Genomic DNA, 12,417 nt, shown 5'->3' with positions numbered 1-12,417 from the left:
AAGGTCCCTTCCAACCCTACTTCTATGATTCTATGATATTAAATTCAGGGCATCTTATACTTGAGTAAATATAGTAACTATTAATATAGGCTACTTAATCAAGAGCAAAGCATTTCTGAGTTAGATTGCAGCTGCTTTTATTGAGCCATAACCTGTTTCATCTGCTTTACCTGCTGCAGCTTAGCTGTCTGCATTCTCTTCCATGTCCTACTTAGTCCATCAAAGACCTAAAACGCAACACACTCTCCTTCATCTGCTTTTCTCTCTCTTGTGCTTTTTTAGGAACAGGAAAGTTGTTGTGTGTGGCTAGCCTGACCAAGCCCCAGCTCATTTATTGTATGCAATACATATTAAGCTTAAAGAAATGACATAGTGAGTATAGGCAGCCTTTAATTACTGGCAGCTGGGCCTTCAAACTGGGTGTCAGAAAGGAAGTGCACAGGAGTTTACAAGTCTGTAGAGTGGTAGAACAGTTATGTCTTTTATACATTTGTTTTACACTGAATAACCAATCAGATTCTAATGATCACATAAGAAAACCAATTACCAGTTACTACATAGATAGCCATGCACATGTACCCTATTTCGGGACTGTACTATGTGTACTAGTTAGGATCATACAAAAGTAGGGCTGGAAGGGACATCTAGTCCAACCCCCTGCTCATAGAAGGATCATACCTGACTAAACAATTAGTTATCTCCTTGGTTTTTAATCTCCCTTCAATCCTCTCTGTCTTTGTGGATGATTATATTTTTGGCAGCCGATCTGTGCCTGGTCACCTTCCAAGAGCCAAGGTTCTTCTGAAGTCTTAGTAAGATAGTGTTAGGGGTGCATGGCTTCTAGTCTACCCAACAGAAGTAGAATCCTCCTTTATTCTACAGAGTTGCTAATGAGTGTAGATACAATATAATGCTTAGATAACCTCAAGCATGCATGTTTCAAGTATCACACCCAAAAAGCCAGATTTCATTGCATAGGACTACTCATGAAGATGGTGGCACCTGCAGATATTTTGGTGGTTAATGAACTATGTGGAATTTTTCAGTCTGATTCTAGCTTCATGTTTTCTACTGTGAATACAATTTAGTGCACTTGTAATTCCATGGCATATCATTTAACATGGCTTTTTATCATACAGAAGACAGATTAAAGAAAAGAATGTCCATGCTTTGACTGTGCTTTTTCCACTGCTGCAAGTTAAAGGAAGTCCTAATGATACTTATCAGACCATTAACTATAAAAAGTAGCCATCAGGGTTCCATTTCAAGCCCAAACAGAAGAGACCAAATGAGGTGCTTATCCCTCCAGTGAAACACTTCAGTAGAATTTCCTAGAAGCACTATATTTTGCTGCTCACACTTTGATGACCATGACTTCCATCTGTGCGTCACTGAATTCTGGCAACATGCAGTTATTACTTCATCTGTTATTGCTTAGTCTGCAGGAGTACTTTCTTATGACAGGAGATGGGGGCAACTGTCTCAACTGCAGGCATCTAGTAGACTAAATCTACAACTCTGATACTTAAGACAGAACTTCACATTGCGCATTCTAGGAGGGAAATCCAGGATCTGCTTCTCCACTGACAAGAATTAGCATCAGCAGGAACTCAGGCAGTTTCCAGTCCGAGAAATTTAAAGCCTGATTCAACACTTACTTCAGCTTCAGATAAATCATGTCCCTTGAAACATAGAATCATAGAATCAATGAGTCGGAAGGGACCTAGACAGATCATCTAGTCTGACCCCCTGCCAGGGGCAGGAATGAGCACTGGGGGTGGGAGGGGTCATAAGACCCCAGCCAGGTGCCTATCCAGTCTCCTGTCAAAGATTTCCAGGGAAGGTGAGAGCACCACCTCTCTGGGAAGCCTATTCCAGGCTCTGGCCACCCTTACAGTGAAGTAGTTCTTCCTAATATCTAACCTAAACCTATCCTCCCTCAGCTTGTGGCCATTGTTCCTGGTGACTCCAAGGGGGGCCCTGGTGAACAGACTTTCCCTGAGTCCCTGCTGGTGGCCCCTGATAAAGTTATAGGCAGCCACAGGATCCCCCCTCAGTCTCCTCTTGCGGAGACTGAAGAGATTCAGGACCCTCAGCTTCTTCTCATAGGGCTGGCCACAGAGGCCCCCAACCATATGAGTGGCCCTCCTCTGGACCCTCTCCAGGTTCTCCACGTCTCTCTTGAAGTGCAGCGCCCAGAACTGGATACAGTACTCCAGCTGCGGCCTGACCAGCGCCGCATAGAGGGGGAGCAAGACCTCTCTGGACCTGTTAGTGATGCTCCTGTTGATGTATGACAGGGTACGGTTGGCTCTGCCTGTTGCTTCGTCGCATTGGCGACTCATATTCATAGTCAGTCCTGACTCCAAGAACCCTCTCTGTCTCTGTGCTGCCGAGAGGGTCAGCCCCTAACCTATAACCATAATGCTGGTTCCCTCTCCCCAGGTGCAGCACTCTGCACTTGTCCTTGTTGAATCGCATCCTGTTCAGATCCACCCACTTCTCTAACCTATCCAGGTCTGCCTGGATGCGGTCCCTGGAGTTTAGTGACATGACTTGCATTGATGTAAAACTGCTGTAATGTACTGGAAATGAAAACCATTTTTCTAATTGTTGTTTAAGTCTTCTTCTGTTGACAACATGAAGTCCAACCACTGCATGTATGACATTTTCTTTTTTATCTTTTGAGGGTTATTATGTATGCACCTAGATGTTAAAAAGAAAACATTTAATTAAAGGTAGCTGAAAAACTCTAAAAGACCTAATCATTTTGAATGCTGTCATCTGAACTAAATGAATGTCTAATAATGTATGGATTTTACAGAGTTATTTGTCCTTGCCTATTTCCAGATATAAATGAAATTGTCAAAAAATTGTGTGTGTCTATTTAGAGTTGTATCTTTCTTGCATATTTGTCTGTATACCAGTTTAGGGCTCATTAGTGGCTTTGCAAGAAATCTTGTATAAGGAGAAATATATACTCTTCCCCTCCACGCCTTGAAACAAGCTAGGTTGAAACAACAGTATCATTTTAGGGTATCCCAGAAAAGAAGTATAGTCCTTCTCTGAGGAATGGAATAGGGTGCTCACTCCTTCATTCAGGGACACAGTGAGCAAAGACAAATGAGAGAATATAAGGCGAAGGTCTCAGAGTGGGAAGGAGTCTGGGATCCCCCCTTGCTCTAGAAGCCAAGCCTGGGCCAGCTTTAGGGGACTCTCTCAGAGACCATTACAGTTCTGTCAAGAAGCATGACAGCTTATATGGATATACCTTGTCTACATTTAAACTAGCTAGCTTGTATATTAGTATTAATGAAGCCATTATGTCATAAGCTTCAGCACTGGTACCTGTCTGAATAAGAAACCAGACTCCTACTCAGGCTTGTATAGCTTGTTCTGAAGTCTGAGTCACTACAGCTTTATTTCTACTTGCACACATGCTAGTTATACTTAAGCTAGCCTTGGATATGTCTATACATGTTGCAGTCACATCCACAATTGTGGGGAAGACGGGCCTCAGGAAAAGTCACTGTTTGGTCCTTAGTCATCCCTTGTACTAACAGAATGTGATTTGCACAGCCCCTGTAACTGCTGCCAAGCTCTCCAGGACAGTTCAAATATAACAGTTGGCACATTGCACACAGGGAATGTACAGATAGAGGTGCAGAGGTCCCAGTGGGGCCACTGCCCAGATAGTTAACCAGCATGGAAGAGGACAAGAGAACCTTAAGCTCCTTTACATCCCTAATGGGACTCAAATTACAATCTCACCTATAAAAACAAAGGCAAAAGTATGATTTGACCCTGATATGATAAAACACGTCACTTTATTATTTGTTGCAGTACCTTCATATAGGTTGTCACAGAGAGCGCTAGCAGTTGAGCGAAAAAAACCAAACCCAAAAATGACACTTTACTGGAAGCAACAGCTTGCTAATTCAACCTGGCTCTGCAGCACCTGTATAGACTGGGAGCTTCAGGGGGACTTTTTGGTGTTTTTATCTAAAGTTGATTGAATAAGCTATTAGATAAAAACATTAAAAAAAAGCCGCACTAAAGCACCTGATCTATACAGATATTAGGAAATCTGGGTGCAACTATGACGCTGCCTCTTCTGGGCATGTGCTGGGCTCAGGAGCACAGTTAACATAGAAATATTACAAGAGAACCCATAGTGACTGTGGGACTATGGCATAGTACATCACATCAGTTTGAACAAGTATTTAAACTTGATGTGATTCTTTGTCATTTGATATTTACCTGTCAAAGAGGTACTCGAGTTGATAAGAAAGGAGTGGAATTTAGTCTCTCTCTTGACAGTTAATGGAGCCAATGTAAACAAATATCCATTTGTCTATGGCTAGAGGAGAGAAGCAGGGCAGATAAGAAACGTTATTTTATTATCAGCACCCTCTTCAAGTCTTATGATGGCACTGAAGTGTTTTGATTCTACCTCCAGTGCTCTTGTTTAGTTTGGTTTCTTTGTATAGCATTCTTTTGGCATGAAAAGTCACACTTGACACAGTGGATATAACATAGGTAAAATAAGTTGAAAATGCAATACTCAAAGCTATTAAAAATATTGGATAATTCATCTCATGAAGTTCATGTCTCTGCATATGGTGTCTAACAAAGCCTAGGCCTCTTATTTCAGGTTAGCAGCACATAAGCATTGTGCTAGACCTTTCACCCCCTATACACTCTTGGATTGAAATACTATGTCAGTGTACAATATTAACAAAAATCATTTCAGTATTGACAGCCCCAGACATTCGAGACTCAGGAGACGCATCCCCAGGCTCTTAAGACTGGTTTAAAAATCTCAAGCTTTTTCTGAATTATGATAAAGCTTCAATATTTCTTTTTTGCCTTCTAATTTTTAAGCTCAGACACTTAAAACTCTCAGGTAGTACTCACAAGAATTTTTGCCTCATGTAATTCCTGGATCATTACAGAAACATCAGTTCAGCAACATCTTTCCTCAGAGATACTTTCTTGATTTTATGGGCCTACTCTTCCTAAAGACCACAGCTTTGTATAATTCCTGGTTTCTTTTACAATTTGTACACTGAGTATGAATTTAAATGTGTACAAATACATACATTCACGCACAAATGGAAGATGGCAGGATGTATAATAGAGAAAACACAACAATACAATAATTGTTTTTAAGCACCATATATAGTCATGGTATTGGAGCGGGTATTCTACAAGTATTTGATTCTAGCTATATTAATAATTATATTTTTGTTTTGCTTGCTGATCTGAAAAACTAGAAAATAAAAGTACTTCGAAGCAATACTTCTTAGACTTTAATCAATTTCAAAACAAAATGCCTTTTTTAAGATGTGCCAAAATTAGACATTTAGATTTTTAAAATTTCTTTTTTTGTCTGGAACTAATTGATAAATGCAATTTTAATTTGCAAGCAATATCAGTTAATTTTAGTATGCATTTTTGGTAATGAAAAAAAAGTTTTGCCAAAGAATTTCACCCAGTTGCACATAGTATAAGGGCCATGTTCTAATGCCCTTACTCAACTTGAAAGTGTCCCAACGTGTTCCAGTGTGCTGACCTCACTTCTGTGGATTTATGTCATAGACAAGTTTTTGGGCATCCCAGTACAATTTCTCAGGTCTCTAGGAGAGAGGTAGACACAGCAGAGCTAAGTAGCAGATGGAACAAAAAATCCGTATGTAAATAAAAATGTGTAAAACTCCATATGTAAATAAAAATTCTGTATGTAAATAAAATACGTTAAAAAAAGCCAGGAGAAATTATCAGGTAGGTAGTCCACAGTCAAGAGGAATGCAATGAAAACCTGATGATGGAAGAATAAGATCATTCAGGAGGTTTATAATCACCTGTGGAGACAAAACATGCTCCCAGCAGAGTTGATGCAATCACCATCCTTGGAGGTGTTTGAAAGGAGGCTGGACAAGCACCTCGTTAACCTCTTTTGAGCCCAATAACCTCCTGCCCATGGCAGGGGACAAGACTTGATGATCTTACAGGTCCCTTCAGGTCCTTGATTCTATTATTCTATTATTGAGTATCAGGTAGATTATAATGCACCATAAAGTAATTGTCTATGTAAAATCCCTGGAACTTAGTGTCCACTAAGCTACTAAATTTTTCTTTGCATGGCCACCTTTCAAAGGTGTTGGATATATTTTCTTTATCAAGAGAAGTGTTAGAGCAGACAGGGAGTGGTATTTTCTGTAAAAATACATAAATAAATAAAATAAAAGTTCTCCTATTTCAGTGTCTCTGTTCTTTATCATTTTCCAGGGATCATTCATTCTGGTGTGTAGTGTTTTCCCCCCCACTTTCATGTACTTGTTTATGGAGTAAACATATATATGATCCAAGCATTTTGATGACTTTGTTGTGGGGAATGTTAATTGTTGTGGTAGTAGAGATGAGTTGACAGATCTTGCATTTATTGTTTAGGTAAGGCTGGGTCCCATTAGGTGCTCTGCTGGGAGTTTACTTCTGATATTGTTTTGGGCAAAGTTAGGGAGCTTTTCAAAGGCATCTTATCTTTGAGTAAAGATTGTATTTTAAAGGAAAACTCAACTGTTATTTTGAAAACATTTGTGTTCCTTAGTTGTCCTTTGAGAAAATACAAAGAGAATTCCTAATGAAAAATTAAGAATCATTAAGAGTCATCTGTCCCGAGCAAAATTTCCCTCTGCTCTTTGATTGGATTCACTGATAAAGATAGTAAGTAGTATATTATGCACTTCCTAAATTATTAATGTATGTTTTCCGTTAGATCTATTTAATGTAACAAAGACCTAGTTAATGTAACAATCTTGTTGATTCAGTAGATGCTGTATGATAAGAGGCATGTCAACCTATTAATTAAAATGCCACTATGTGACTTTGATTACCATTCAGTGAACATTATTATCATTTAGGTAACTGGGAAGACTTGGCTGGGAGGCTGTTGGTTGGGAGTGAGGGGCAATGGCATGGGCAAGGCACTGGTATATCAGGGCTGCTCAGTGCCACAAAGTAGTGAAGGGGGACAGCTGGAGGTGGACCCATGTCCGGGGGCGTGGTGTGGAGGGAGGCTCTGATTTTCCATGATAAAAAACCCAAAATCAAATGCCAAAATTTATAGGTATTTAGAATTTATGTTATTATAGTGATCGAGGTCCCGGTAGGCTTCCAAATTGTTTTAAAATTGTAAATATATAAATAAAACATTGTGCTCAACTGATACATACATACATACACACACACATACATACATACATACATACATATATATATATATATATATATATATATATATATATATATATATATATATATATATATATATATATATATATATATATATATATATATATATATATATATATATATATATATATATATATATATATGCATATGTGTGAGTGTGTGTGTATAGTGGCATTTCATTTTAATCATGGAAAAACTTGGATTTGGGGGTTTTTAATGAGAGAATTTGCAATTTTTAAACAGGGAAAACCAGGACTCCTGATTAGCACCCAACATGAGTACCCTAAGTAACCATGCAAACAGATCTTTGCAGTCATCATCCTAAGCAGATAAGCCAGGTCCTTCCATACAATGACAAACTTACATTTCAAACAGAGAGATGCTATTGACTAGCATCTTTGAGGAGGCTATTCAAGGAGAGACATGTTTCACAGGTAGAAATTAGGTGAGAGATCGTATACTTTGGATGCCTGAATGGATGGAAATATTCTCCTGGTCATAATTTAATCAGAAAAGTCTTCAGATCTCTTGAACATACAAACTTGGGGGGCAGGAAGTTTTTTGCATAGTATGGGCTCCTCAAGAACTTTGTGGATAATGTATGTGCCTAGCAAAATAAGTCCTGCCATGACAGCAAGTGGGTCTTAGACTTTTTCCCAGGCATAGGGAATGACTTTAGGCCCTCAGCCAGTAGGCTGAGAGGAGAATTTGGAGGAGGCCCTGACATGAAGGTCAGAGGTAGAAGCTGCTCTCAAACCTGTTGAGCTGCAACCTTAGGTGTAAGACATGGGCTAAAATCAGATTATTGTTCTGATATTTTCTTTGTTTAGTTATTCTTATATCTCTGTATGCATGTCAGTATATGTTTAGTGATTTCTTATGTTTGATGCTGTTTTTCTCTTTTAAATAAATTTTGTTGTTACACTGTACAACTTAGTATTGTCATGGTAAGTGTGATTTTATTTGACCATACAGGCAGACCTCTTCCACAGAAGCAGGGGATCTATCACTTCTGAACTCATGACCAGACAAAGGTGGGATTTCTCTAGCTGTCAAAATCCCCTCTGCTAAAAGCTGCCAAGATTTAGGTGAGGTGGATAAAGCTGGGGCACCATGGGTCAACATCTCAGTCTGTCCTCAGTGGTTAAGCAGCAGACAGCAGAGGTGGAGTGGAAGTGAGAGGGCACTCCTGCAGGAGTGAGAAGACCCCCAGGAGTGCGCCTCAAGGGTGCATCTAACTGCATCTGGGGTCAGCATATGTCACACCATAGGTAGCTGTTATATCCTTGAGTTCCTCCTCCCAGGCTAAGTACAGACAGTTAAAAAGCCTGAGGCTGAATCAATTCAAGCTTTGCAAATTAGTCTGAGCTGTGTAGATTTTTGTTTATAAGGCTGAGGCAATTAGAGTTAAATATCCTTTATTACTGATATGAGTGATACATTATAACATTAGATTTGATTTTATTGTCTCAATTGTGGATCTATGTACAACAATATTTTAGATTCATATCTTGATTTACTATTATATTTATATTAATAATGTTTGTATATTGGTGGGCTCTATTTTTAGTATAATATTTGTATTTCGGTTACTTTGTTTGAACTTAATTATATTATGGTCATATGTGTGTTATGTAATTTTCGGAAGTATGGCATTTAGCCAGAAACCTTGATGAATTGAACTGAATTAAATTGAATTCAATTTAATTGAACTGAGCTGCATAGATTGAACCAATAAACAAATGACCAGACATTCAGTTTTGATTCCAGAAGCCAGAGGGTGCTAAAGCATGCCTCCCTGTTCAGCTGGAGCAGATAGCTTGGGCCAGGGCTAGCCCACCCACCCTGCAAGAGGGCATTAACAAGGAGGTACAAAGCATCCTTGGAATGCTGAGGGACTATGAGTTAACCTGAATCTGGAGGGCATCTGGGACGGAAGTTCAATAAAATGATTTAACTTAAATCAGTTAAGTCTGATGCTACATCCAAGGTTATCTTAAACCAGTTTTTGCCATTATGAAAGTGGTTTATGTGCACTGAACTTTTGTTGTGTTACAGATATGAACTGCTATCTGATCACTTATACTGGTTTACATGTAATTTCTGTCCCTAGTCCCAGTTGTTTGTTTTGGCATATTAGATAGAGTTTATATTAAAAGAAGAGGGCTAACTGACAAAAAATGTTTGTGTGTGTCCATGTGTTCTTTCAGGAAATGGGCTGATGCTGAGGTGATAACCAAGTTGCTCAAAAATGAGTTAGGTTTGCAGATTTCTATTAATTAGTGTTAACAGTTAATTAAGCTTATGTACAAAGAATGAATATCTAAAATTCTGTAATGAAAAATCAAACACTCAGAAATTGCGGTATGGGGCCCACTGGTAAGGTTTGTTTGTGAGTTTTTATGTTTTATTTGGAGAGGAAATGTTTGTAAATAGTCAGAAGGATGGAATTTATATCAATGTAGAGGTACCAGTGCATAAAATATAGTCAGGGCCACCAACAGTATATGATAAATGTAATTGACCACAAGTGTTTACATTTTGTTACCTGGCTCTGTTATCTTTTAATCTTCTGTAGGAGAAACAACCCCTAGTATCTCTGAGTAATAATGTTCTGTCATAACCTAGTCTTATCCTGAATTGTTTCAAGATTCATATGCTCTAATTTTTATTTGCAAAGCTTTCCAATCTTGTTTTTGAGTTTGAGATATCTCCAGTATGTAAACTTTGATTTGCATACTTTTTTAAATTAATTGCTTTTTATTCTACCTGCCCTCTAACCTAGCCTTGTAGTCTTATTCCTGGCAAACTGGGGATTTTCTACTTTCTGTTTCATACCAAAAAGGACATTACCTTTAACCATTTAAAATGAGATTTTTAAGTCTCTCAGGAGCAGAATTCCTCTCTGTGCAGAATCTGTTCTGCTGCTTGCCCAGATGCATGGTTACTGACAGTCCTGGGAAAGTTTTTTTTCTTCTTGGCAATTCTTTAAATATGATTGAAATGAAAACTGCAGCCTCATTTTACACAAACTGGCTGTGCAACTGTTGACTATTACTTACAGTTTATATCTCAACATGCATTGAAAATATATTCTCACTGGGCACATCTACACGTACAATTAATGCTATATGGGTTTACTCTGCCATAATTTACTGCAGAGAAACCCACCTCTCCTCCCACCCTAGGCAGACATTTACACATGCAGACATTTGGGAGCAGATTTGCTGCTCCTGGCAGTAGCCTGCCCCTGGCCTCCTCCAGTCCTGCACCCCGCACCCAGCATGCTGCTTCCTGTGCAGTAAAGCATCTCATGTAGACATGCACACTGAAGCAGAATTGTAGTGGGTATTTACTGTTCCTTTGGAAACAAAGTGTTTTGAATACCTGCAAGATCTATAAAATGGCTGTATTAAATAAAATTGAAGCTTATTTTTTTGATTATGAAAAAGAGAATCTCATGACAACCCTTATAGCTCCCACTCCAATTATTAAATTAGAAGATAAAGGAATAAAAAAAGTAAAATGACTCATATACCTTAGCAGTAATGTGCAGTTGAATAGGGGAATATACAGAAGGAAATAATATCACAAATCAGCAAGGTTGGAGCTATACAAGACGTAATCATTGAAAATCCACAAGATAGATGCCAAACTATGTCCCTTTAAAAAACCCACTAACATACAGATTTGAAAGGTGGTGACCTAGAAAAGGTATAGACAAACACTGAACCATCTGTGAGGTTAAATATCTCAGGGAAAGGATGGAAATCAAATAGAATGAATCTATAACATATGCCAAGAATTTCCAGAATTCTGCAATTTCTTATTTCCAGAAAAGAAGGTAGGAATATCTGGGACAAGAGTTATAATAAAGCCACAGCATTTGCTATGGTAGACATTGGAGGGACGTGAATATGGAACAAATGAAGGCAGCCTCATATAAACAAGGATAGTATGGAGCTTTGTTTATGCCCTAAGTAATAGTCTTACTGTGCAGATTCAGACTGTTTTGACTATCCAGCACTTTCATAAATACATCTATTTTCTTCCTCAATTATTTTTTTCAATACCCATTACTTTTTATTAGGGGTGCACTGTTAGAGATTTGGGGGGTTGATACTGATAGCTGATTTTTAAGGAGTCATATCAGCTGATACCGATCCAATTTCTGATATGTGCAACTGGTAAGTCTGTTGTGGTGAAAGGGGAGGGTGGAGGGAAAGAACATGGGGGGAGCAAATCAATGCCCCCCCCACAGTGAGGGAGCAGTGGGGTGGGTGTGGGACAGAGCTACGGCTTTTTGGGGGGTGCGGAGAGGGAGGTGGCGGCTCCTGCTGCTGTGTGCCACTGGTCTGGAAGTGGCTTGTCCAGTGGCTTGTCTGCTCACCTGGTGGCTCCTGCTGCTCATCCGGAAGGGTGGGGGGTGGGGCTTGCCACTGGATCTGTGCAGAGCGGGCTGCAGCTGTGGGCTGAGGCCAGGGGCTGTGCTGTGCTGCACTGCACTGCGCTGCACTTGGAGCAGGTACCAGCATCACTGACAGCATGGCTTCCGGCCCCAGCCCAAAACTGCAGCCCACCCAGCCCACCCCACACAGATCTTGGGGCACATGCCCCCCCGTGCCTTCCCAGAGGAGCCACCAGATGAGCAGACAAGCCGCTGGGTGAGCTGCTCCTGCACCCGTGGTACACAGCAGCAGGACCAGACACCTCCCTTCCCACACCTCCCAGACAAGCCATGGCTCTGCCCCATGCCCACCCCACCCCATCTGGGCAGAGTCTACCCCAGCCTCATCCTCACTGCTCCCTCACCGCGGGGGGAATTGATCTGCCCCACCACACCCCTGCCCTCCCCTTTCACCACAATGGACTTACCAATGGACTCTCCAAGCTGCCAGGCTCTGCTCCTCACTGCTTGCATGCTGTGCTGCAGCTGCGTGCAGGCATGGGCATTTATCAGTCACATCAGGATGATTTCCAATATAGTCAATTTTCTTTATGTTGGTGCCAATCCAATATTGGACCAATGTATCAGTGTACATAGCTTGGGAGCTCCATCCAAGCTATGTACACTGCATGGAGCGTAATCTGTGAAAGTCAGTCAGCCAAAACTCCAAGTTTAACAAAGCACTTGATTTCTGTATGGATGTGATAGCATATGTT

Source organism: Gavialis gangeticus, unplaced genomic scaffold (assembly GCF_001723915.1).
Source record: "Gavialis gangeticus isolate Ggan-Ray unplaced genomic scaffold, GavGan_comp1, whole genome shotgun sequence".
NCBI classification, from domain to species: Eukaryota; Metazoa; Chordata; order Crocodylia; family Gavialidae; genus Gavialis; species Gavialis gangeticus.
Note: the sequence above shows the minus strand (reverse complement) of the source record.